The sequence below is a fragment of the Cajanus cajan genome, chromosome 3 (genome assembly GCF_000230855.2).
Source record: "Cajanus cajan strain Asha chromosome 3, NIPB_CcT2T_4, whole genome shotgun sequence".
NCBI lineage: Eukaryota > Viridiplantae > Streptophyta > Magnoliopsida > Fabales > Fabaceae > Cajanus > Cajanus cajan.
In genome coordinates, this window is record NC_138519.1 from 75,976,135 (window position 1) to 75,982,766 (window position 6,632).

The following is a 6,632-nucleotide window of genomic DNA, read 5'->3' on the forward strand; positions in this document are numbered from 1 at the left end:
TTAGGTGTAAAAGTGAGAAAAAAAATAAAAAAATTAAATTAAGACGTCTAAGGATAAAATAGTTCTATTAATTAAGTGAATGGATTTTTTTTTTTTACGTAACCATATTATTGGTATGAGGAATGGAGAAATTTGTTGACCATTTTTAGTGGAGTGGAACCACATCCTCTTCATCTATTGTTAGAGATGTGTACATGCATAATCAATTAATTTACGGTTAAATCAATGAATTGTGAATCATTGTCTTTATTAATTCAATAAATCCGGCTTAGAAATATTGGATAAAAGGAAACAATCCATTGGGTTAGAAAGACTAAAAGGAGTTCCATCCGAAGCTACTGAATTGGGCCTGATCCTGCAAAAGAATCGAGCCCAACAGTGGCCCTCTCATACTCTAATTTCTTCAACTCAAAACTATCTAATCCAGCAATTGATACTGTCTGTAGATTGTAAGAGAACATAGAATACTAACCTTTTGGTTCTCATCATTAAGTTAAAATCGTAGATTTCATTACAAAGTTCCAAATTTCCCTTAATCTGAACTAATTAGGCACTTTTGTTATGCCTGTGGCTGTGATGTGAACAAAGAATGCTTGAGTTGTGGAGTGACGGTTATTTGCCTTAGCCACACCGAAAAGGGAGAGGACAGAAGCTGCAAGGTTCTTTACTTTAAGTCGGAGATATGCTTTTTTCTTTTTCTTTTTCCCTTCTTTTATTTAGTAGGAAAACAAGAGATTTACTTCTTCTGTGTTTGGAAAAATGCACTTTTCTTTTTAGTACAAAATTAATTTTAAAATTGTATCTAACTCATATTTCTTTTTTAATAATTATAAAATCTCATCATATTTTTCTTTTACTTTCTATTTTTTTTTAATGATCACCCCTTTTTCTCACTATCATGCAATCAACATTAATAAACATGATGTTAGGTTTGAATACGGACACTATCATTATGATTTAAATTAATGGTTTAAAAATTAGATCGATCATTAAATCGGTTAGAATATTAGATCAATGAATTAGAAATTGAACCATTTGATCACTAATTAAACTATATGACTTGATTTTTATTAAATTTCTTTATAAAAAAATATTTATGTCATATATATTATATATATATAAATTTTAATAAAATACATACTATTCTTAAAGAAATCCCTCCAAAAAAAGATGTAATCAATATAATACTGATAAAATAATCAAATTATGGATTGATTACATTGTATAACGTATAATATATAATTTTAAATTAAAAATATACTATATAAATTATTTGTATAATAATAGAGCATTGATTTAATAGTCAATACGGTATTAAATTATCACGTCATGTTTGTTGCCGGATGAACTTTTAATTTCTTTCAAGAAAGCATGGTGGAGAAGCATGAATTATCATAAAAACTTTTGTGTTTTAATGTTTTTTAACAGGATCATCTAAAACTAACACGCTATTAGTTTACCACTTGTGTGTGTTTCCTTTGCGTTTGCAAATTGCAATCATTCAAATGTAAATTTGCTTTTCGTGTATATTAGAACTCAGGCTAACAAGTTTATTTGTAAACATATTAAATGTTTGATTGCCCATATTCATCGATGATCTATGGTTAGGTTAAAATGCATCAAATTTAAATTAAAAAAAAAATGTTAGTAACATTCTTCCTAACGATTTTTTTTTTTCAAAATTTACCGATAGAATTCATTAAAATTTTTAATTTTTAATTAATAGTAATAAGTAGTGTTTGAAATAAAATGTTTAAAAAAGCGTCGGTAACATTTTTTGAATTAAATTAACATGAAATGCGTGTGATTATCCATTAAATATGAACATTATAATGTATTTTCATATCAAAGACTTAAAAGATCCAATTTTTTGGCACATCAAAGTAATTATAATTATTTCTTATAATACGTGTCACGATTGTCTTTCTTGCATTTAAAAACAAAAATAACTTTAAAAATAAGTTGATTTCAATGAATAAAAACTAAAAAATTTCATATTCTCTCTTCAAAGCAATCAACCATCATCTCTTTAGAAGAAAAAAAATCTAAATTTCAATTATTTCTTTTAATACTAATTAAAATGATATTTAATTTTTAATGAAGGATCAAGATCCGATATTTATCTCGTACATAAAACTGTAATTAAAAATATCACTTTATTTTTATAAAGAATGATTCGATAGAAATAAATAATACTTTTTTTATCAAATAAAAAAATGTGATGTTATATCAACCATAAGAATAAAAAGTGGGCGGTAAAAGTCATGCCCCCTCGCAACATGTATTGTCCTATGACTCTAAAATTGTGCATATGATTGTAGCTTCACAATGTTTGCATCAGTCCCTATTTTTAACAGAATTTATAGTTGAAATATGTTGGTATATTGTTCTTAAGGTCAAACATTCTATAATGTCAACTATGAGTTTTAAAAGTACTTTCTATTTATTTTTTACAAAAAGAAGTTGATCAAAGATGGCAACTTAGACCTCAAAACCCTACGACTGAGTGCACAATAATAAAATGAAGTTCAAATTAAGTATATACAACATTTGTGAATGTGAAGTATACTAATTCCAATTTTAAATGTTCGTACATCATATTGTATGAATTAGAACACTAAAAATATTAAGAGAAATTAATAATACTTACCTTCTCATTTTATCATTGTTTAACATTTTAAAACTGTTTAATTTTTTTTTTTAATATTTTATACTTTTCGTAAGTTCTTTCTCTTCTTGTTTCTCAAACTTGATAGGAAGTGTATGTAAGTTGAAAAGTTTCTAACATCTATTCCATGTCTGGCATCGTTCCAACCTAATATAAGTCTCTCTCCTCACGCCTAACACCAACAATTCTATGCTCGACGTGATTGAGACAAAGAGCCTCAAGCCAGAACAACGTCTAGTGAACCCAACACAACATCAAAATTTTGCATATGTAGAACCTGATTTTGAGCCACAACCTGAAATCCATCAAGTTTCAAATGCATGCAACACAAAACAACAACCATATACATCACTATCAACTCAAACATGCACACAAATTCAACATGCAAACAAGATTTAGCAAAGAATTAATGATTATGACCAACAACTCAAAGCCCCATTTTCAACTTGTTTCCCCCTTCAAACTCATCAACACAACCACACATAATGTGATTTCACGCTACACACAACTTAGAAATGGTTTTTCAATTCTCAATTCGTACATCACATTTAAATTTTCCAACTTCCCTTACCTCGGGATAGCTTAAGTCTGAGGTAGAAGAAAAGAACAATCAAGACTCTGCACGAAACCAACTACTTGATTCAAGGTTTCCACCACCTGAATCATAATAATACAACTTAGAAAAGGATTGGAAGAAGGAGAGAAAAAGATTGAGAGAAGAAGAGCTTACGGATCAGAGGCTTTTTTCTAGAATCCTCTCTCTAAACTTATGAGGAAAATGAGTTTATAAGACTTTGTTCAAATAGAAACTTTATATATTTTTCCCTTTAGGGTCAAATTAGATTTTTGTCCAGAGAAATCCTTTCTCAACACCACTGAAGCTACTAAGGGATTCTCAAACCCCTAAACTTCTCAATACTAATTAACAACTTATTCTTCAGTATAAAACAACTAGAAATAGTATAACATTATCACGACTTATATTGTTATAACAATGACTTATGCATTGTGGTTTCATTTAATTATAAATTTTTTATATATATAAATGTCAAATATTTGTGGATCACCTTATAAATATTTAAAAATATATCAAAATACCATTCAAACAATATTGTAGTAAATCAACAAGAAACTAACTTTAGAAATAAAATTTGTAACAATTAATTTATATTGACTTATAGTTTTCTTCATGTTGTTTATTTAATAAAATTAAAAAAGACACTTCCATATCTAAAAAAGAAACAAAATGTTGAATAGTGATATTTATCCATTTTAAAACGAAATGTATTAAAATGAAAATAAAAGAGATAAAAAGAAGAAAATAATAGAGAAAAAAAATGATTAATGTGATGAATGATGAGATTATAAAATAAAAGATAGAGAGAAAATACAGTAAAAATAGTATAAAAGAGAAAATAAATATTTATCCATTTTAAAATGAAGTGAATTGGAATGAAAATAAGAGAGATGAAAAAAAAGGAAAAATAGAGAGAAAAATGATATCATCTCATCTTTAATGATACAACAACAGGGCATCATAGAATACAACACCGATCAACACAACAACTTAAGTTCAACATAATAGCACATTTCATCACAAATCAACATAGTATATGAATAGCTCAATCAACTCAATACATCATATGCTCAACACAACAACTATATGCATCTTCATGCATTTCAATTAGGAGATTTCTTACAACTCAAGGTGAATAGTTTAAGTGGCTTGATCCTGCCTAACAAAAAACTCAGGGTGATCTTTTTAGACTTGTTAGATCAATAGCAAATTAGATATATATCCACAACACAACAACTTAATTTATCGAATGTCGCCACTTAAATTATGAAGTATAGTACTATTTTTAAGGTAGAATAGTTGTATATAGGCCTACCACGACATTAGCTAGCTTAATTAAGTCTCATATGGGATTAGCCCACCGACTACCTCCAAATACTATGTCCTTCCGATACTCAGTTAAGAATTAAGTTTTTAACTTCGTACTTTACTCGGTTGGTCACTTGTAATTAGTATAGCTCGACCTAACCTCTATATTATGATTGCTTCATACATGTGTGTCTCGATCTTACCCACACATGATACCAACAAAGTCTTAGAGGAGAAATAATACAGTATCCACTTCAAGGGTCAACTTTCCAAGAAGGGTTTTTAACAAATTGGACTCTCAGAACACCATAACACAATATCCACACAATGGGATATGCAACTTTCAAAAATCCTTCATCTAGTTCTAAGTGGTCAACCCAACTCAACAACACGACAACTCTTTATAGATTCAACACGATAGTGAAATCAGCATACAACTTTACATCTCATAATTCAATCATCACTATTTCTATTCAACTCTTTAATCAACATACATCTCAACAACACATCTCATATTCAACACAACTAAACAATCAACATACAACTTTGTCAACACACACATCTTACAACTCATATCCACTTCTCAACTAACAACTCACAACACAATCATCACATACTACTTCATTTATGCAACTCTTTCATCATATTTTAATTTAAGAACTTAAATCAGCAAGAAATCAACACTTCATCAACTATATCATCATATTTTTATTCAACAACTAGTACCAGATGCTACTCCCCTTGCACCCAGTGCCCTCCAAGCAGGGAGCTCCCTACCTCGTCCACGCATGGCGTTACTTAACCTGCATCTAGCGTGGCTACGGTAAAGGTCTCTAAGACCTCCTAGAGTGGTAAACTACCACGCTCAGTCGCATCTCAAGCAAAGAGTCTCTGTCTGAGTCTTGTTTGATGTCTCCACCTCGACACCCAGCAAAATCTGGACAGAGCTTTGGCTTAGCCACGCTAGGCGCCACTTAACTTTGGGTCCAGCATCCAAGTCAAAGTGCTCTCAGGGTACCCACACCCAACATCGTTCAACGACGCTCGGCATCATTCCAACCCGATATAAGTCTCTCTCCTCATGCCTAACACCAACAATTTTACGCTCAACGTGATTGAGACAGAAAGCCTCAAGCTAGAACAACGTCTAGTGCACCCAACACAACATCAAAGTTTTGCATATGCAAAACCTGATTTTGAGCCACAACCTGAAATCCATCAAGTTTCAAATGCATGAAACACATAACAACAACCATATACATCACAATCAACTCAAACATGCACACAAATTCAACATGCAAACAAGATTTAGCAAAGAATTAATGATTATGACCAACAACTCAAAGCCCCATTTTCAACTTGTTTCCCCCTTCGAACTCATCAACACAACCACACATAATGTGATTTCACACTTCACATAACTTAAAAATGGTTTTCCAATTCTCAATTCGTACATCACACTTAAATTTTCCAACTTCCCTTACCTCGAGATAGCTTAAGTTTAAGGTAGAAGAAAAGAACGATTAGGACTTCGCACAAAATCAACTACTTGATTCAAGGTTTCCACCACCTGAATCACAATAACACAACTTAGAAAAGGTTTGGAAGAAGGAGGAAAAAGATTGAGAGAATAAGAGCTTACAGATCAAAGACTTTTTTTCTAGAATCCTCTCTGGACTTCTAAGAAAAATGAGTTTATGAGATTTTGTTTAAATAGAAACTTTATATATTTTTCTCTCTAGGATCAAACTGGATTTTTGTTCAGAGAAATCTTTTCTGAACACCACTGAAGCACCTAAGGAATTCTTAAACCCCTGAACTTCTCAATACTGATTAACAACTCACTTATCAGTATAAAATAACTAGGAGTAATATAACACTATCACAACTTACATTGTTATAACAATGCTTTATGCATTGTGGTTTCATTTAATTATAGATTTTTTTTCATATATAAATGTCAAATATTTGTTGATCACCTTATAAATATTTAACAACATATCAAAATATCATTCAAACAATATTTTAGTAAATCAACAAGAAACTAATTTTAAAAATAAATGTTGTAACAATTAATTT